Genomic DNA, 21,033 nt, shown 5'->3' with positions numbered 1-21,033 from the left:
CGGACCTGCTGCCCTCTCCGGTTCCTGAGGGCCCGGCACCGGCGCCAGGTTTATAAATACCTCTCCCTGGCCTGGCAGGCCCCACCCGCTGGTGGACGGCGTGTCAGGGTTTCCGGAGGAGCCTCTGCACTCAGGTGATCATGGAGGCTGGTGTGTCCCCTACCTGGGGAGCTCGTGGCAGAGGCACGGCCTGACCCCAAAAGCACCGCTGCGGGGAGCTGCTCCCTCCTCATGGGGCCTTGCTGGGCAGTGGGAGCCGGGCGGGGAAGTGACGTGCCTCTTAGACCCACCCACTGGAGGAGTTGGAGGTGGGCACTGCATGTCACTAAAGGGGTGACATAGAGGAAAGGTTACAGAGAAGCATTTGTTGAGCACAGACTGGGTGCCAGGCCTGTGCCAAGCGACTCCATGCTGGCTGGCCCCGGGGGCTGGTGGGGGGCGTGCCCCGTGCACCAGCACTGGGGAGCTTTCACACGGACTCCTAGGAACCGACTCCGCGTGATCGGCCGGTGATGGAGGGACTGAAAGGGTCCTGTCTCTGGGGACGTGACCAAGTTGCCTTTGGCACCTGCGCTGCTCCACTTTCCACCGTGCCACATCGAGGGCACGCGTCTCTGACCTGTAGCCCGCTGGCCAATGGGACCACCTGCGAGGTCTTGAAGTCGTGGTGACTGGGGTTCCAATTGCTGGACGGCCACTGGTCGAGGACAGGGCCGGATCCTCCAGGGGGATCACAGCCTGGCTGTTCTGTCGACCAGGAAGGAGAGCAGGGTCCTGTGAGGAGGAACGGAGCTCCTGCAGGGTGTGACCGGGAGCAGTCCAGAGGCCCAACCACGAAGGCGGACACTATTCGGGGTGTCCCTGCACAGCTCTGTGCTGAGCGCCCCACACGTTCCCTTGAGCCCTCTCCGCCACCTCGGGAAACAACCCTTGTCCACCTTATTTTTTAAAAGAGACCTTCGATGGTCTAAGAGGCCAAGTGACTTCTCCGTGGTCTCATAGCTACTCAGTGGTGGAATGGGGCTTTGAATCCAGAGAGTGACTCCGAGTCCTGGTCTTATCTCATGTCTACTGCCTTCGTCATCAACGTCACCATCCTCGATATCATTTTACCGTGCTTGATGCTATCCTTTAACCCCCCTCCCCCGTTAGCCCAGGACCCCCTCTGGGTAGAGATGGTGCCCACGCCCTGCTCGGGCATGGCAGCTGGGTCTCAGCGTGAGTCCGTGCACTGGCTGGTGGTCAGTGGGTCCTGTGACCGACAGGAAGCTCTAGTGGATAATCCCCTGTGAACTCGGCTCACGTAAGAGGCTATTTCCCCTTTCAGCTCAAAGAAATCAAGGGCGGGCGGATCGGGCGGATCTTCAACCTGAAATTTCTGTGGAAGAAGGTGCTGAGAAGGAGGTGCCTGACAGAAATCCCGGGGTCTAAGAATCTTGCTTTTTCTCTGCACTCTCCAATACGAAAGCCACTGGCCACACGTGACTTTAAGTTCACAATTCCGATGAGTTGAAATGAAATAAAATCGGAAATTCTGTTTTGAAATCGTCTCAGCCACACTGCAAAGGCATCATCACAAGAGGCTAAAGGCCACTACAGGAGGGCACAGCTACAGGACATCCTCATCATCCGAAAATTGTCCCGGAGGGCGCTGTTCTGGAAGGTCTTGGTGTTCAGTCTCGGTGCACACTGAGTTCACTGGGTTCTTCCAGACCAGGAGCCAGTGTGTGGGGGGGGGCCTTGGGATCTGTGCTCACGCGGCCAAAAGAAACCAGAGTCACGGGAGGGGGGCCGGGAGCAGCTCCTGGAGGCTCACCTCTTACCGCCACCTCTCACAGGCCTGCCGGGCCCCTGGCGGAGTGGTTAAAGACGCCTGCGTTGGAGTCAGGGCTCCGAGCTGCCATTTCCCAGACGTGCAGCTGTGGGCCAATTAACAAACCCCCTTGGGCCTCAGTTTCCCCGACGATGAGATGGGTGTGCCATGACTCCACAGGGATTCCTGGGAACACGGACAAGCCGTGTCGAAAATACCTGCACAGACCCAGCCGTGAAGGCGCGGCGAGTCTCGTCCCTTCCTGTGGTGTGTGTGGGGACCCCAGCCTCCGCCCACTCCAACAGGTTCACAGCCACAGTGGCCTGTGGCCTCCCTGCCCTGCCCTCAGCCTACCTGGAACCCAGCTTTGTCCTCAAGTTTGGAACTTTTTTTGCGGGTTGTTGTTCCAGGAGGACAAGGTCACGGGCCTCCAACCGTAGAAACAGGCCTCCAAAGCAGAAACACTTTCCCAAAGCAAAGGCTGGAGGTGTGGGGCATGGGGTGCAGGGGCCTGGCAGTCACAGGAGCAGGCTCCCTCCGCCAGCGGCCACCCTCTTGTGTCCTCCACCCTCAGTCCCCTCCTTTGCCCTGAGGTCCACTTCCCAACTAAAAATCCGCACGTCTGTGGCCCTGACCCTCAGACTCAGCGCAGCAACCCTGACCCCACTACCCTTCCCTGGGCTGGGCACTGTTTAGAGGGGTTCATATGTGATCTCCTACCAGTCTTCTGATGGGTCACATTATGGGCACATTTTGCAGGTGACAAAATTAAGGCCATTAGAGTTTCACTAACATGTCCCCAATTTTTGTAGCAGATGAAAATGCAGAGCTGGGAACGGGACCCAGACCTGCGGATCCAGTGCCCATTCCCCACTGGACCCAGAAGGTGACACGTGGGGCTTCACAGCTTCAGTGGACTCCTGTCCAGTGTGGGGCAGAAGCCCAGGCTGCCTCTGAGCTCTGAAAGCTGGCTCTGTGTCCCCGAGCAGGAGGCACTGGGCAAGTCACTTAAAGTCTTGAAAAAACTGGGCTGAGTTTCTGTTTCCCTGTCTGTGCAATGAGGATGGTGTGTACCCCTCAGAGTGAGGTGGTGGGGACTCAGCCACTGACGTGAGTCTGATGAAGCTTTCAGCCCACAGGGTCCCACTGAGTCTGCGGCCAGCCGTTGGCAACTTCCGCCCTGGACAGGTGTCTCAGCTGCAGCCCTGGAGGAGCTCTGGGCGGTATGGTTCTTTGTGGTGGGGCTGCCCTGGGCATCGCAGTAAGTTTCGCAGGATCCTTGCCCCCTACCCGCCAAATGTCAGCTTCAAAAACCAAAATGCCGCTGAGCACGGTGGCCCACACCTGTCAACCCTGCAGCTCAGGAGACTGAGGCAGGAGGATGGTGCGTTCAAAGCCAGCCTCTGCAAAAGCAAGGCGCTAAGCAACTCAGGGAGACCCTGTCTCTAAATAAAATATAAAAATAGGGCTGGGATGTGGCTCAGTGGTTAAGCACACCTGGGTTCAATCCCCTGTGCAAAAACAAAAACATGTCTCCAGACATTGCCAAGTGTTCCCGGGGGTGCCGTGCCCCAGGGACAGCGGAGAGTCCCTCCAGGAAGCAGCAGACAAAGGCGGCCAGGCTGCCGGGGCGGGCAGGTGGGGCCGCGATCTGCCTGGGGTGGCCAGTGCTGGCGTCTTCTGAGGATTGGCACCCAGCTCACGGTTTCAGCGGCAATTATCCGAACAGAAGTGCTGTAATTGCCCGAGGATCGGGTTTCCTCCTGGGTCATTTCTTTCCAGGCTCCTGTTGCTGTTTATTTATACTCATCCCAATAAAAAGCGTGTGCTCAGCTGCACGGGGCATTAATGATGGGAGGGTCGCTCCAGACGGCGCCTGCAAATCCCCCCTCCAGAGGGTCCTCCTCCGCTGCTCTGCTGGCGGGCCCTGGAGGGGCCAAGGTGGGGGGTGAGTCCCAGCACTGAGGAGCGGACGCTTGTTACCCCCTGTTGTGCCCTGTCTCAGCAGCTCCTCCAAGGCCATTTCTGCTCTCATGTCTGGCCACCAGACCTGCCTGCAGCCCATCCTGGGCCCTGGGGCTTCCAGCTTGACGCTCGGAGGGGTGCTGAGAGGAGAGGTCCCAGCTGGTGTCGCTGTCCCCTTGGAAGGGAAGGAAATGAGGGCCTTGCTCCTGTGCAGGGGCGTCTCTGTTAGCCCCGTGCCTTCTCAGTGGCAAGGATAATAATAAGAGGATAGCCATCATTGAGCGCCGACTGTGTACCACCACCACACTGCTCTCTCTCTCTCTCTCTCTCTCTCTCTCTCCTTCCCTCCTTCCTGCTGACATCACAACAGGTAAAGGAGGGCTGCGGTGCCCGGCCACCAGCAGAGCACAGGAGTAGGGGCCCCGTGCAGCAGACACTTTGGAAGACACAGAGGGCAAACCGTCCTCACCTGCCGTCCCCACACCTGTAAGATAAAATAAGAGATGACTTCCATCACTGGCAAGTGCCTGGAGGGAAATAAAGCAGGGGATGTGACACGATGTGCCGGGGAGAGGCGGTGAGCCTGAGGCTGTGGCAGAGGGGACCCAGGCCCGCCCTTAGTGGCAAGCCTCGGGGCAGGACCGGGCTGCTCCTGGGGGCGCTGGGGTCCAGGCCCAGCTTTCCCAGCCCCCGCGCTCCCCGTGAGTGTAAGTCAGTGTTTGTCCCCGAGACAAGATGCCTAAGAGGACGCCGCCCAGGAGGAAAGACTTATTGTGGCTCATGTTTCAGGGCACTCGGTGGAGGGTCAGCAGCCCCATGGCTCTGAGCCTGAGGAGGCAGAGCATCGTGGCAGGTGGGCGGGGCGGGGCGGGGCGGGGCGGTCAGCGCATGGCAGCTGGGAGGGGGACAGACAAACCCTTCCAGGGGACCCCCCTGCCCCCTGATCCGCTTCCTCCAAGGAGGCCCCACCTCCTGCATGTCCGCCAGCTCCATGGTGCCATCCAGCCCTGGAGACCCAGGGGTTCCCAAGAGCCCACCTCCGAACCTCTGTGGGCGTGGGCACCGCACCTTCAGTCCTGTCTTCAGGGCCACTTCCTGTCCACACCACGGCGAGATTCTCCCCTGGGGGGCGTGAGCCCTCATGACGCAGTCGCTTCCCCAAATCTCACCTGTGAACACGCTGCACCGGGAACCAGCCTCGAACACAGGAGCATTTGGGGACCTTCCATGGTCTCCAAACCATGGCACCTCGAACACTGCGAATACAGCCCTGCAGTCTCTCGCTCTTTCTAACCTCCGCTTCCCTCTGGTCTCCTCTGACTCTAGTCCTGCTGCCTCTCTTAGAAGGCTTCACCTGGTCCCACCAGGCCCACCCAGATAAGCCCAGATGACCCATCTCCACCTCCCCGCCTCAGTCACTCCTGCAAGCCCTTCTGCCAGGCAAGCTCACACGCACAGGCCCCAAGACGGGACGTGGGCACCTTTGGGGTCATCGTCTACTGACCACAGGCCGTGAGCCTTGCGGGAGGCTCGCCAGTGCTGGTGGGCCGAGAAGCAGCAGGGGTCGGGTTTCTTGGAGGCCCAGTCATGGGCACTCACTGATGGGGGGCTCTGGCTGGGAGTCAAAGCCCGGGGCTCAGGAGTTGGAGACAGAGCCGCCCCAGGGTGGGGGCTGAGGAAGGCATTTTGGTGGCCTTGTCTATCTCGAGAGTCACTAGACAGGCAAGGGGAAGAGCCAGGAGGCAGATGGGTGGGAGCCTGGGGTCAAGGGCAAAGGGCAGGGCCAGGGACACAACTGTGGGGCCACACTCTAGAGCGCGATCATGGGGAGAGGTCAGAGCAGGAGGGCAGAGTGGACTGAGGAGGAGACTGCTGGATAATTCTGTGTCTGAAACTCAGCTGTGTGTCCCAAGGGGCCCCTCCGGCACTGAGCGGGTTCAGAATCAGAATTAATGGAGGAGAGGTCGGGGGGATTAGATCTCTGTGCCTTTTGAAGTGTCCCTAGCTGATTCCGATGCCCAGTGGGCCCAAGAAGTCCTGGTCCAGGGGCCTAGTGAGCTAAGCCAGCAAATAAATGTGACATTGCAACCCTGAGCAGTGCTGTTGGCAGGGATAAAGTCCAGAGTGGGCAGGGGGAGGGGTCATTTGTCGAGGATGTCTGTGATGGCTTCCCTGCGGAAGTGACCTTTGAATTGAGAGCTGAGGGACAGATGGGTGGAGGAAACCAGATACAGACATACAGAAAAAAGAAGCACATGCAAAGGTCCTGTGGCTGGAGGGAGCCTGGTGAGGGTGAGAACAAAGCTCTCAGAAGGAACTGTGGGGCTGGGGCCAGGGGAACAAGTTAGTGGGGAGGGGTGGGGTTCATGGGGAGAGGGGGAGAGGTGGGCAGGAGCCAGACCACTCCGGCTTTGTTGGCTTTAGCCGAGGTAGGAGCTTAGTCTGTATCCTGAGATCAAAGGGAAAGCAGAGGGGGTTGAGCAAGGGCTGGCGTGTCCACAGGCTGCAGGTGGAGTGCGCACGCGGGGTTCCAGGGTGCCCTTGAGGGAGGCCGGTCAGGAGGTCACGCTGTGGTCCAGAGGGGAGGTCAGGAACCGGGATCACGGTGTCAGTGGTTAGGAAAGGTGGCCCCGTGCCAGGGCCTTGTCACTTGGCTGCGCACCCGCCAGTTCAGGCCCAGTTTGACTGTCTGGCAACCCCCGCCCTAGGTCACGGCAACCCCGACTGAGCTCCTCCCGGAGTCAGAACAAACCAGAGCCAAAAAGGAAAGAGGAAGGAAGGAGGGAGCCCAGCAAACCCCCCTGAGCTGCAGCCACCTGCGGTCGCTGCCACTGTGGTGTCACCCTGCCCCGGCCGCTGGTGGCCGCTGCTCTGCGAGGCCCTTGAGCCGTCCCCCCCCACCGCCTGCTGCTATGGGGTCTTTGTAAGGAGTCACAGGAGCCACCCCCACCCTCTGGGCACCCCCCGTGCGGGCAGGGAGCTGGCGGAGGGGCAGACGGGCTGCCTGCAGGTGTCCAGGATGACGCTCTGGGTGAGCCCTCCTTCAGGCAGGGTCCTTCCCAGTCAGCCCTGCGGCTGGCCCGAGAGTGAGGCCGCCCTGTCACTGTCACATCACTCAGACTCTCAGCCCCCAGCTGGTGACTCCGCACAGTGTCACAGGCCCTGCTACGGGGCAGGAGCGAGGCCGATGGCTGGTTCGACGTGACCTTGCTGCCAGACGAGGGGGCTCCCAGTGAGGCCTGCCTGGCCCGGCCTCCGAGGGAGAAGCCCCACAGCTCTCCCAGGAGGGGCCTGGAAGCCAGAGAACCACACAGGGCCAGGCCACTTGGGCTGCTCCTCCCTGCCACCCTGTCCCGGGCCCTGTGGCTTGGGGGCTGTGAGGATGCAGAACATCAGGGCAGGAGAACAGAGCTGCTCACCCCAGGGCAGCTGGGAGGCAGAGAGAGGAGGGGTCAGGGCCCCAACGGCCTGACTTCCTCCCATGAAGGTTCGCCTCCTGAAGGTGCCACCAACTTCCAGTTGGGCCCCAAGACCATGCCTTCAACACCTGGCCTTGGGGACACTTAAGATCCAAAGCCCGTGGGGCTGCTGAGGCACCGGGCATCAGTGCTGAGTCCCAGCTGGGTACCTGAAGGCTCATCCATCTGTCTGAATCTCAGTTTCCTCCTGCGCACACCTGCCACCCTGGCAGGTGTTAATCTTGCAACACGATGAACAATGCCTCCTTTCCAGAGAGATTCTAGCTGAGGTGAAGAGGCTGTCAAGGGAGACCCTCCCCGTCTCAGAGACAGCACTGGATCCGGTCATCTATTTACCAACTCCCTTCTGCCCGGCCGCCCTCCCCGTGTCTTTCCAGCAACACCTGTAGGCAGTTGTGGCTGATAAAATGTAGCAGAGGTTCCTTTGGAAGGCTTCTTGTTTTCACTAAGGTCCAGCTCAGGGAAAACCATTGGTCTCTTTATTTTTCTTCCTCTGGACATGGGCAGGATGTCTGGAGATACAGAAGCCATTCTGGGGCCATGAGGATGTAAAATAGAGATGAAAGAGCAGAAGGGGATAGTAGCACATTCGTCACATTGTGGCTGGAACTGCCCACCTTCGGGCCTCTTATCCATTTAAACAAGGAAACCAGTTCTCTTACAGGTAGGCAGGTATAATTGGTTGAGTCACATAAAGGTTTATTCACACCAGGCCTTGTCCCTGAATTTATTCATTCAATAAACATTTATGGCATTTATCTACTGGGTGCCAGACAGTGGAACTTTGGAGGTGAATCACATTTGGATCCTGGCCTGAAAGGTCTCAAAGTCCAACATGGTAAGGAAGAAAACGTACGATCCTTAAGGTGACGGGGTCTCTCTGCCCCTTGGGACGTAGTCACCCACGGCTGCAACTCCTGTGAATCCCAAGGTGGTTTTACAACCTCAAGTTCACACTGAGATCTGACGCCTTCTGACTTCGGTTAGGAAGTTCCCCACTCGCAATCTGGTCTCAGTTCCTTCATTTCTGCCGGCCCAGATCCACACGGGAAACTCGTCTTTTATCACCCAATCAACCGCCTCCTGCCAGAAGAAGTCCCCACTCACCCAAGGCCTTTGTGTCTGTAACGGACTTGGCGACAGGGGTGGGGAGGCCTACCCCCAAATTAAGAGCTGAAAATCAACCATGCCTGTCCTTCCAGAGTCACTTGGTCTCTCCCACCCTCTCCCACCCCTCCCCTCCCCTCCCCACCTGCCTCCACCTCACCTTCCCCCCAGAATGTCGCTGCCTGGAATCCTTACGCCCAGGAAGCGCCGTGGAGAGGCCTAAGGGCTCAGGAGTCACTCACCCGGAGGCCGATCCTAGGATTTCTCCAGGCCTCCCTTTTTGTTCTTTCTGCAAAAGTGAGATACTAAACCCACCTCACGGACCTGGGAGAAGACTCAGTGGGCGGTCCCCGGGGCAGGGTCTGGGCATCCTGGCACGGCCCATGTCCTGGTTCAAGTCCTGCCTTCCCTGTTCCAAATGAGATCATTTTAAAAAGACGTTTCCATTTCAAGTAGGAAACCGATTGCCACAGGAATCTGTCTTTCTCAGCAGAAGGAGCGGGCACGTGTGTCTACGTGGTGACCCAGGGAGCAGAGAGAGGGCGCGCTTACAAAAGAGAAGGGCTGTCTGGGAACGCTGGTGTATCTGGCCCACCCAGCCCCACTCCTAGCCGACAGCCCTCGTGCACCATATGGTGTCACTGTTGGAGGGATGTGAGGGCGTGCACCTCTGTCCCCCATGTCCTGGCCCAGTGCCCATCCGGCCACTGTGTGCTGAGGGGACCCCTCTTTCCCCAGTACACTGGACGGCAGGGATCTCCCCTCCTAGAGACTTGTTCCTCTTAAGTTGAGAGAAAATTCATATGACATAGAATCCACCCTTTTTGGTGGGCAGGTTTTAGTGTGTGCAGAAAGCCGTGGAAGCCCCCCCACTATGTAGTCCAGAATGTTTTCCTCACCCGACCAAGAAACTGTTACCACCAGTCCCTGTTCCCCTCTCCGTCCATCTGCATCCGTCTCCACGGCCCTTGGAGACCTCTGGATCAGCACCTCCAGTCCGCGAGCGGTGAACTCCCTTTTAAGTAGCCTTGGCCCCCCCCACACCCCCCACCTTACTTTTGCGTCTGGGTTAGAGGGCTGAATCTCCCCCAAAGAGCTATTTTGTGCTGTCTGCCCACCAGGTGAACCCCCTCCTGTTCTGTGGATTCTCACTGTGGCTTCCCTCTTTCTATTAAAACTCACCCAGCCAGGTCCACGCTCCCCCCACACCCCTGCCCTTAGTTCTATCTGAACCAGTTGTGAGCCCAGCCGATATGACTTTGATTCCAGAGCCTGTAACCTGAAAAACCGGGGACGGTGCAGGAATCTTTGCTGGAGTGTCCCTGAACACTGGTGTTGCTGGCATGGTTCCCTGTGCACCGAGACTCAGAGGTGGGGCTTTGAGGCAGAGATGGGATCACAGGGCTCTGACTCATCGCCGCACGGATCCCTTTGATGGATTAGTCCATGGATAGCTGCGTGGGCTCCTGGCAGGTGAGGCCTAGCTGGAGGAGGTAGGTCACCGGGGGCAGGTCCTGGAAGGGTTTTCTTCTTCCAGAGCCTTCACCCCCCCCCTCCCCACTCCCCGCTGCCGGGAGCTGACCAGCCTTCCCTTGCCCTGCCCTTCGGCCCTGAGGTGTCTGCTTGGGAACCAGCTGGCCCTGGGCAGAATTCTCTGAAACTGGGAGCCAGATAAATCTTTTCTCCTCTAACTGGCTCTTGTCAGGCATTTTGGTCACCGTCATGAATAACCTCATGAGCAAGGCTGAAACTCAACCAGGGACTTTGAATCCGGAGCCCGTGGCCTGAATCAGGGACAGGGTGACATCTTTGCTGGCGGTTGTGACGGCAGCGCGGTATCATCCCAGGCTTGCACGTCCTTGGCCGTGGCACCTACGTCCACAAAGGGCACGTTCCTCTTCCAACTGTGGCCTTGGCATCTATCTTATAGACACCCTCGTCCCCGGCCACTATCTGGGCTGTCCGCTAGCATTCCCAGCCACTGTGCCAGCCAGTTCCCGTCTTTAAAACAGAGTCCCTTCACCCAAAGTCACCCAGAGTTGGGTTCCATGCATACAACCTAGAACCCTGTCTGGAAAACGGTTTCATAAAAGTAGAGTCTTAGGCACAGCAGGTTCACAGGGGTTTTGCCCCGAACACTGCCATTTAGCGGGTGCCGCATCACAAGGTCGATTTCCCTCCCGGGGCTTGTCCTTATTCCCGTTGCCTTGCAGGGGAGAGCCGCCCTCTTCTTCTGGGATTCTCCTCTTGTAGCAGGTGAAAGGAGATGAAGATGGAAATAGTCAGGGTCAAAGGCATGGACTGCCCACTCCAGGGTCCCTCTCTCGGGGAGGGGGCCGAGTTGCCCTCATCTCTCTGAATCTCCCTGACGGGAGAGTGAGTTTCTGGCTGCTTGTCTTCTGTCGTGGGTTGTGTGTCCTGTTTCCCCAAAAGATATGCTGAAGTTCTACCCCCCAGAACCCAAGATTGTGACTTCATTTGGAAACAGGTTTGCTGCAGAGGTGATTGGTTAAGGCAGGGTCATACTGGCACGGGAGAGCCCCCTAATCCTGCGTGACTCTTGTCCTTAGAGGAAGAGGGAGGGTGGTGGGGAGGCCATGTGAAATCAGAGACAGACCGGAGTGATGTGCTGTCGGCCAAGGGACGCCGGGGACAGCCCTCCACGGGGGGAAACCAGCAGCAGGAAGGAAAGGTCTGATTCTCCTGAGTGATGGGAGAGGAAGTTTGCTGTTTTAGGCTGCCCAGTTTGTTAGAGGGAACTAACACATCCCTGGTACCAGAACTCCTGGCAGGGCTCTGCCTGAGGAAAGAGCGTCAGAAGCAGACAGCTGGGGGGAGTCTCAGCTGCACTGTCACCAGCTGCAGGGCCGAGGGTGGGGCGTTGCGCCTTGGGGTCTGCGTTTCCTCACCTGGAGTGTGAGGTGGGGCCTGCCTCCTTCAGGGGCTGGCTGCTGAGCCCTTAGAGCAGCACCCGGCAGACAAACTGACAGCTGTAAATATTGAACTGCTGCTTCTGGTCGGTGTCTGGCCCCAGCATCCTATTGAGAGGTCTATGTCTAAAACCTTTTTTTAGGATCTAGATGAACGGCACAGATTATTCAACGGCAATGAACCTTCGTTTCAAATGAAAGGATATTTCCTCGTCTGCTCTGGTTTCCTGCTATTTTTTAATATCTGCCTGCACCGCCTGGCTTGGGGGCTGAAGATAAGTGAGTGCGAGCTCATTCACACAGGGTTGCCCTCCTCCCACCAGCCCCGGGAGAGAGGAGTACCATGGGACAAGCTGTACAGAGCCATCGAGGAATCTGGCCGCTGATCTGGGGACGCTCAGGACAGCCGGCGCTTTTAATATCCGCCCTCCACTGCCTCATCATCTCCACTGGAGATGGCTGGGCTGATTGTACTGCGGCAAAGCTGGAGACGGGCAGGGGTCTCCGTGCCCCGGTGATTTCATTAAGAAGCCATCCTGAGGCTCTCCAGGGGGACAGGGCGATGAGGTCGATCAGGACTCCAGGAGTCCAGGTTTCTAGTTCCTTCTAACCCCAGGGATCCTACAGTTTGGGCTGTGGCCACACAACACGGCTCACCTGCTCTACGTTTGGTGGTGATTTTAACAGGTGTGAGTGTCTCCGGTGCCTGTTGGTTTACGCACAACTGTCCATGGGAACCTCACAGCCACCGGCGGGCAGGCCAGGCCAGGATCCCTAGATGTGGACCCTGTACAAGGGAAGATTCCTGGCCGCGTGGCTTCTGGAGACAGACTTCCAGCGGAAACAGGCAAAGGAGACTGGAGGTGGGAGGGGAGGGCAGGAAGGCCCTCAAGGATTCGGTTTTAGGCCAAGGCTATGCAGGGAGCTTTCCTCCCCCCAAGTTGAGCACCTTCCACCTGCCCTGGCTGCCAGCAAGCTGGACTTCCAAGTCCCTGCACCCTCCGGCCACTGGCTGAATAAACTCCCAAGGATGTGCCTACAAAGTGGCCACAGTGGCCCACACCCGGGCAATGCAGGAGTCCCGAGGCCAGCGGAGGAGCGGAGAGAGGAGAGGAAAAGGACCCAAGGGGATCGGGTAGAGGCTGCCAGTGTCTGCCTCAGGGAGCTCTGAAGGTCTCCAACCTACAGACTCAGACACGGAGGCTCCACGGGCCTGGAGCTGTCCCTGGAGAGGGCACAGGTCGGGATTCCAACCTGCTCCCCAGCGCCCGCCCGTTCCTCCCTGTGTGCTGCCATCACTCCACCAGGGGCCTCTGAGGACCGAGGGCTGGAAGCTTCGACCTCTCCCATCTCTTTTTTCTATTGAAATGATCTGTGTTGCATTGTCTGTGCTTTAAGAAGCAATAAATGTCAAGGAGAACACCCCTCAGACGCGATATGGATGAATCTCACTGGAGTCATGGCGATTCAGACGACCCGTACCCAAAGTTGAATTCCATTTATACAAAGTTCACAAAGAGAAACTCCCACTGATTTCTGGAAATAACACCCAGGCTCTTGATGGCCCTTGGGATGGGCATTGGAGACCTTTGGGAACCGAAAGGACCCTAATGGAGCTGGTGTCCTTCAGGTCACCTGCAGTGATTTGTCAGAGGACGTGCTCAGTTTCTGAAAATACCATTGTACTTGTGTGTGTGTGTGTGTGTGTGTGTGTGAGAGAGAGAGAGAGAGAGAGAGAGAGAGAGAGAGAGAGAGAGAGAGAGAAAGATTGGATCCAGGTGCCTTTATCACTGAACTACATCCCCAGCCTTTTATTTTTTATTTTGAGGCAGGGTTGCCCAGCTGGCCTCAAACTCGAGTAGCTGGGATTGCAGGTGTGCGCCCTGCGCCAGGCTGTGATGTGTGCGCCCTGCGCCAGGCTGTGATGTGTACTTTTTGTATGTATTCATACATCAACAAAAATTTAAATAAAAGTAAAATTTTGAAACAGACAACACTCAGGCAGAACCCCAGTCGTTCAGAAGTCACTAACTACGGCCACCATCTTGGTGTGGGTCTCTCAGAATCTGTCCAACGGTGAGTGCAAGGTGCACGTGGGCACACACACGCGTGGCCAAGTTTCTGGCTGTGTTGGGGCCATCGTCAGAACCCGAGAGCATGGCCGGCCTTCAACAATGATAGCAACAGGAAGGCGCTGGGTCTGTGGTCTAGGAAGAGGGGGATGGAGCGGGTCTGGGGGAGCCCCCATGTCCTGAGGACGGGGAGGCGGAGCTTATCCTTGTCTGAACTGTGTGTCCGGATTCGCTCCCAACTGCTACGATGGCTTGGACCCACATTCACCATTCATTTTTGCTCATCAGGCATTTGCTGGGTGCGGGCCACGCGTGGACGATGCACGGGAAGGGGCTTTGAGTGGAGCAGCGGGCTGTGCAGGAGGCCGCACTCCCAGGAATCCATTTCCTCTTCAGAGTGGACCTCATGGCCCTTGAACAAATGCTGTAGGAACCTGATTTGAGCCCAAGCTGTGACCCGCATGCAGACCTAGGTGCATCCCGATGACGGGGAGAAATCTGTTCGCACGGGCGTCCAGGGGGCTCCTAGAGAGAACTCACCCTAAGTGAAGAGGCTGCCAGTGGGATAGGCCCCGTGAGGCCTCGGTTCTGAGTACAGAGTGGGGTCTGCACCCAGGAAGGCTTCCCGGACATGAGGAGTTAAGAACAGAGAGGATGGACCTCACAGGGTGCCTGAGCAGCAAGACCCTCTCCTACCACTTCTGAGGCAGGTAAGGGGGTGGTGCCCATGAGCATGGGGGTTCAGAGCTCAGTGCCCTGGAGGAACAGTGCCATCCCACGGACGTGGGAGAGCTAAGGGAAGAGGGCTGGAGCAGGGCTTGGGGTGCCATGTGGAAGACGGCTCACCACTGACCTTGGGCACCCCAGAATACTTGGGGTATAAAACTGGGTGGGCAAGCAGGCGCCCTCCTTTCTTTGGATTCTATGGGGAGTCTCCATTTTCTTTCTATTGGATTGGGGAGGGGGTTCCTAGAGCCCTGCTCTATTAAATACGCTGAGTCAGCCCCTCCCCTCCAGGGTGCTTATTGGGGGAAACAGACTTCCTGGACCTGGATTATCACTTCTCTAACTTCATGGGAACGGGAACCACCGGGCATCTTGTCATTTGCAGATTCTGATTTGGTAAGGCTTAGGATTCGGCATTTCTGACGAGCTCCCAGGTGCTGCTGATATTTCTGGTGAATCTGAGTAACGTGGTCATTGTTATGATCAGGCAACTTTGGAAAACCCTGGAATTCATCATCTTCAATAACAGATTTAATCTGAGACTTGAAAGAGGGTTTTTGATTTGCCAAGACTAAGAGAGTCCACCACGTGCTGGTCAGACCTGTGAGTCTCAGGACACAGCCCTGGGCTCAGTTGGTGGCGTTTCATAAAATTTGTGCTTTGTAGTTGGGGAGAATGCAGGGGCCAGACAGATCCTCGAATGTCATGGTGCTACCAGACGTGAAGAGAGGTGGGAACCTTCATGCCTGACTGGGTTTGGAGGAGGAGTGCATGAGGTCATGTCAGACACTTCCAAAGGAAGAAAGAAATCACCAGCTCATTGATCCTATGGATCAAGCTCCTAGGATCAAGCTCCCCATCAAGACTCCATCTCCAGGTTCCTGAGCTCCCCAAGCCCAGACTTCATTGTCTCCCATGGTCTCTACACAGGAAACTAGCTTGTGTTGTGCTGCATCCCCTTCCCTGTCGGCACACTTGCGACCAGTCTGAAGCATTCCTTCCTCCCCTGTCACCTGCTTTCCCATGTCACCTGCTTTCCTATTTGGTCTGGATTGACTGGTCAACCCAATCCATCCGACTGGTTTTCTGGTGAGCGTTCACGGGCTGCATTGACCCCACAGTCTGATCAGGAGAAGCTGAGTGCCTGGTGCATTTGGCAGTGCCGCTCTTACTGACCAAGGGGTGTTGAAGACTCCAACTGTATTCGTGAGTTTGTCTATTTCTTCTTTCAGTTTTTCCTCATGTGTTTTTTGCTACTGTCTTGCTAGTTGCTTGCATGTCCTAAGATTCTTAGGTCCTTTTGGAGAATTTGCATGCAAAAACCTGCATGCAAATTATTACAGCAGCTTTATGCCTATGTAAATCTGCTTTATGATTATGTTGTGCTCCTCTTAACCGTAATCATTATCCCTGGTCCTGGTCCAAAGTTGGTTGTGTTTTAAATTAATGTAGTTATTCCATCTTTCTTTGATTATCATTAGCCTCTTATGTCTTTCTTCATCCTTTTATTTGAACTAGTTTGAGTTATGTTGGAGACCCAGGGTGGCCTGAAAGTATCAAAACTTTCCAGACACACAGTTCTGGCTTGGAACCGCTGCGTTTCCAGGATTTGTTTTTCTTAGCCCACTGGTTTCCCGAGTCTGCTTGTACAGTCCTTGGACACCTCCTTGCGGACCACTGTGGGTCAATGTGGGGTGGCAAAGGCTGGGAGCCATGTGGCCTGGCAGAGGAGCCCCACCTGGCTTCATGGAGAAGCTTTGCTCATCTTTGGTCAAAGTTCTAGGTTAGTCAAGGCTGCTATTCCTGAAGCAGCAAGGTTTCAAAACCAATGGTCTAGAACATGCCTGGCTTTGCAGTTCCTTCTGCCCAGATTGCTCTTCCTCTCTAAGACAAACTCCTATTTTTTCTCTAAAATCCAACTCAGGTGTGTCTGCCCTGGTGCAAGCCTTCCTTCAACACCTGCCCTTCACCTGCATCCGCATTTGTTCCTCCCACACACTTCTTTTGCCATTATCTTCCTGTATGGAAAGTTTGCACGCCTACTCACAGTGTTGCACCAACAGCGAGCTGTTGGGGGCAGAATGACGTGGCCCATCTCTGCTCCTGGGCCCAGAGTGTGCCCGGCATAAATAGTCATGTCTGGTCAAACGCTTGCAGACTGTGGTGCTACCTGGGTTCCCGTTCCCCTGAGTAAGCAGCACACCTTCTTTCCTTTGACTCCTCTCGGATGAAACCAGTACTTTTTATTAATTTGAGAGTTCATAAATGGCTGATAATTTCTGTTTGCCTCTCCTGGAAATCCCCGGGTGTGGCAAGCGCAGGCACTCATGTGCAGATAACACCCCTGTTCCATCCCCGGGCCCCCACTGACAATGTTGTACTTTATTTGCTTTCCTCCTGGAGACACCAGATATTTACTTTTCCCCTGATTCCCCTGAGATAGGATCAAACATCCAACCAAAAAGTTTAGCGTTGGCCAAGAGCTTAAGGTTCATGTTGGATAAAGGATCTGGCTGATGGCACAATTTGAGCATTGCGATCTTACGCTGGCGCTGGCCCATTCCCCAGAGGTTGGGACTTGCCTGTACAGGACTCCCATTCATGCTCCACAAGGGTGCAGCGCCTCTTCTGAGGAGCTGGGCCTCTGCTCCTGTGTTGATGGGCAGGCCCCAGGCAGCTCCTTGGAGCTCTCCAGGATGCACAAGTTGTGCAGAAACCGATTCACGAGGGCCAATGACCTGCTTTCATTCATTTTGCAATCTCAACTGAGAACTTTGAGTTTGAAAGCTGTTAAGAGTCCAGAATCTCACCTAGAGTGTTCTCAAGTGAGTGAGCTAACTAGGCCTGTTTGAAAGGTGCTCATTAACTTGCTGGGGCCCTTTGCAACTGATCTCATGATCTGGGGAACAGTTTTCTAAAATAAGACCTGAATAGGGATAGAGATGGTAAGAGTTGACCCCTGGGACACTGAGCACGCCCTGTGCTGGATTCTTTGCCAGGCACTGGTGGTAAGAGTGGCACTGCCAAATGCACCAGGCACTCAGCTTCTCCTGATCAGACTGTTGAGTCAATGCAGCCCAGGAACGCCAGCCAGAAAATCCAATGGATTGGAATGACCAGTCAATCCAGACCAAATAGAAAAGCAGGTGACATGGGAAAGCAGGTGACAGGGGAGGAAGGAATGCTTCAGACAGGGAAGGGGATGCAGCCCAACAAGCTACTTTCCCGTGTAGAGACCATGGGAGATGATGAAGTCTGGGCTTGGGGAGCACAGGAACCTGGAGATGGACTCTTGATGGGGAGCTCAATCCTAGGAGCAACTCATAGGACTTGGTGACTTTCCATGAATGGCATGTGGTCCTGACATCCTGTTGATCAGAGGGGTCACTGATGGAGGAGCTTTGATGAAAGGAATGTAGTAACTGTCCTACTGGACGAACCTCAGAGGACATTGTCAGCTCTCAAAATGTGACACTGATCTTATGATCCTGTGCCTGCCACTCAGGTCATGTCCCACCACTTGCTGGTTCTGCAGGTTGTAGTGATGCTGGTGATGGTGACAATAGCAACTACCAATTATGGGACGTCGGTGACCGTCAGAGGGCTTATAGAATTTCGTCTGGTCTCCCAGTGACCTTCCCTGTGGAAATCATGACTATTCTTTATAGGCAAAGTTTTGAGGCTCAGAGATGTGGATTTCCTTTCCATGTGTCTAGTGAAAGCAAAGTAAGGGGTGGTTAAGAACCTGTGCTAGATTCAAGTGTTGGGGTTCAGATGCTTTCTTTGATACAGAAAGGCTTCACTGACCTTGAGTGACCCGTGAAACTTCTAGAAGCCTTGCTGTTCTCATCTGTGAAATGAGACCACTATGCGAGACCAATGTGCCCAGCACACAGCAAATGATAAGCCAACTTAAGCTGCTTCTCTTCTTCCTCCCTCCCCCTCCCCTCTACCCCTCCCCCCTCTCCCACCCCTTCCCCTTCCTCCTCCTCCTCCTCCTCCTCTTATTATCAATAAGGGATGGGAAACAAGATGGAGCTGTCTTTTTTCTTGTCCTTTCTTCTGTACCGTACTGCCTTGTGGGGAGATGGTGGTAGGAAGTCAGTGAGTCTGCCCTGTGCTTCACCCTTTGGTCCCCCATATGGCTCTCCGGTACCCCAGATGCCCTGGCCACTCCAGGTCGGGCTCCTGTTGGGAATGCACTGCCCAGAGTCCAGGTGGCTAATTCTCTTTCTAGCCAATGACAGAGGCGGGGGCCACTCATCAGGTGGAGAGAAGCTGAAGGCTGGGCTCCCCAGTGAGAGCCTCACCTCGGCGCCTCCCTGTCCACGTGATCTGCCTCATGAAGGGTCCATTAGTGTCCTGCCTCCTGTCTAGCCAAAGTCACGGGCGGTGTTTGGGAGCAGGGAGTGGGTGACCAGCCCCATCTGCTCAGGGGCTCTGATTAATACACACTTCCCAGGCAGCCATGGGGCTGGCTCTGCTTCTTGGCTGTGGCAGCCTAAAGCAGCCGGAAGTGACCCAAATACAGCCCAAATGTATTAGTTAAGGTCCTTTAGGTTTCAGGCCACAGAAACCAACTCTGGCGGTATACACAATAGGGGGGACTTCGTATAGGACGTCGGGGCCACCTCAGAGAACCCAGTGGTCCAAACGCAGCTGAGGACCTAGGTAAGTGCAGGGAAGCCCTGGGCAGGGCGCTCTGCCTCTTGCTTAGGGTGGCTGCATTCCTCCCTCTGAGAACTGGCTCCCTCTGCCACTCACCTGTGGGAAACACTGCCACCCCAACTCCTGTTTTTGGGCTCAGGCCCAGTCACAAGAGAAGCTTTTTTCCTAACTCCTCTAAGAAAATTAAACATCAGGCCCACATCTCTCAATGGCCTCATCGGGCAAGATCTTCACCTGTGACCAACTGGACGTGCTGTGTTCAGAGAGTAAGAAAAAAGATCAACAGGAATTCTAGGCAGAAACGTGGAAATGTTTATTAATAATAAGGACTGCAACTCTGTAGATCTATTAATGCATGTGGTTGGATATAAGAAGAGACCACACTGAAATGTAACAAATGACGGGCATTCGGGTAAATCTGGTATTTTGCTGCTATTGCTATTATTATTAATAAGGCATCAGTGCTGCACCATAGTGTAGAGGCCATTGTGGGGAGACATTCTAAAGATTGTTATGCAAGAAAGTAAATTGAGGTCCTTGCCTCCTCTCCTGATAAGTAGTAGAGTCAGGCCATTGATGTCATGATCTTTCAACTGAACACGGTGTGTCTCCTGTTGCAAAGCTGATCAAAAAAAGAGAATTTTTCAAATGACTTCTTCATGCAGGGCTGATGACATCTGTGGAGGGGGCCGTGCAGGCATGTGCCTAAGGGGAGTAAGGGCTGGGTGTTTCCTGGGGTGAGAAGCCAGGAGAAAGAACAAAGGCTCAGGCCTCTCTTCTCTGGGTTCAAGGAATGACTGTCTGCGTGGCCAACTCTGGGTCCAATTTTGCCTATGAATTATGCCAGCCAGGTGTCACTAACCTTATATCTTCCAATCTGCCCTGGGAAAGTCTGGGTTTCCATTGTTAGAGGTGACTCTGGCTTAAGGGAGTGCTGTAGCCACGTGGATCTCAGCAGTTGAGAGACTGATCTATTTTTTTTGTAAATACCCTTGTTGGAGATTTTACCACCAAATGTGTTATGGCTCCAAACACAGTCCACTTTTTCTTGCTTAAAAAACGGAATAGATGATCAAATGTTGGTTGAATTGATGTGACCCATTCACCTACACATGCTGAAGTTTTCATTTCAGGGACATCTGAAATTTTCTAATGTCAGAAGAGGAAGCATATTTTGCCCCATGTCACTACATGTTGAGGACTGTGATTTTTCAAAAACCAAGAAGGTAGGAAAAAAAAAAAAAACCCAGGGCTCGGTCTCTGGTGATTTCATTTTTGGAAGAGGATAGGTGGTCTCGTCCTAGGGCTCTAGGTTGGGTCCCTGCTTCTAAGGGGAGGGGCCCGCTGTTGAGAGAGGAAGAGGGACGCTCATAATGCTAATGACGTGTAAATGCATTTTCAGCTATTTTATTAAGCTGGCCTTTCCAGGCTCATTATCATTAATATTTATGGTTGGGATATGCTCCTCCAGAGACTCTGCAAATAGCGCTCCTATTGTTCAGGTAAAATTGATAGCTGGCTGGGCTAAGAAGGGCCACCGCCTGGGCCCAGGCTTGCACTTCTCACAGGAAACCAAAGCTCTACCAACGGTTTAGGATGAGTGTAGCTCCTTAGTCTATAGGTCCAGGCCTCTTAAAATAGAGACAATTAGTTATGCTGTTGTGAGTCCAAGAAGGAAAGGGAAAGTCTGGTAACAGGAGGTGGAGGGGAGCGGTGCACATTCCCCGGGACCACGTCTTCCTCTGCCATAGCTGGCTCGGGCAGTCCTGCCTTTGCTGCCACCGCCTCTGCCCTGACAAAGGGCCGCAGTTTCCTCTGGTGCAAAGGTGCACACAGGACTCCTGTGAGGTCCCTGCCTGATGATGTAGGGGGTCTTTCTTCCCAGAAGAGCCCACGTGGAGCCCGGCACTCAGAGCAGTGCCATCTGCACCTGCCAGAGATTTCACACGGCTCCATCTCAAATGGGGCTTGAAATTCCTGGCTGGGCCAGGAGGAAGGAAGTGGCTTTCCCACTCAGCCATACATCTGTTAATGAGCTCTGGGTGGGCTGGGGATCTGGGGGGCGATGACAGATTTGGGTATTCGAATCCAATATTAACCTTTGGTACACTTTAAAACAATGAATAATTCTATACCCCCTTAAAACAAGTTCTGGAGGTTGGGGAGGGGTCTCCCAGAGCCCTCTAATAAGGCCCTTAGTGCCAGTTGCATAGGCGTGACTAGACCAATACAAACGCACACACCTTAAGTTTACCTAAGATAACAGGCGAAAT

General features: G+C 55.1%; 2 long non-coding RNA genes across 2 annotated transcripts; one reads left to right on the top strand and one right to left on the bottom strand.

Annotated features, from left to right (window-relative positions):
* Positions 1-7,972: 7,972 nt before the first annotated feature.
* Positions 7,973-9,955, bottom strand: LOC144370921 (uncharacterized). Its single transcript, XR_013431020.1, has 3 exons — positions 9,264-9,955; positions 8,680-8,773; positions 7,973-8,340 (listed from the first exon to the last, which is right to left on the bottom strand). It is a non-coding gene; the product is annotated as an uncharacterized LOC144370921 (long non-coding RNA).
* Positions 9,581-13,301, top strand: LOC144370922 (uncharacterized). The gene is made up of 2 exons (XR_013431021.1): positions 9,581-9,857; positions 11,438-13,301. It is a non-coding gene; the product is annotated as an uncharacterized LOC144370922 (long non-coding RNA).
* Positions 13,302-21,033: the final 7,732 nt, after the last annotated feature.

Source organism: Ictidomys tridecemlineatus, chromosome 15 (genome assembly GCF_052094955.1).
Source record: "Ictidomys tridecemlineatus isolate mIctTri1 chromosome 15, mIctTri1.hap1, whole genome shotgun sequence".
In the NCBI taxonomy this organism is placed as follows: domain Eukaryota; kingdom Metazoa; phylum Chordata; class Mammalia; order Rodentia; family Sciuridae; genus Ictidomys; species Ictidomys tridecemlineatus.
Note: the sequence above shows the minus strand (reverse complement) of the source record. Positions and strands in the feature narration are given on the sequence as shown.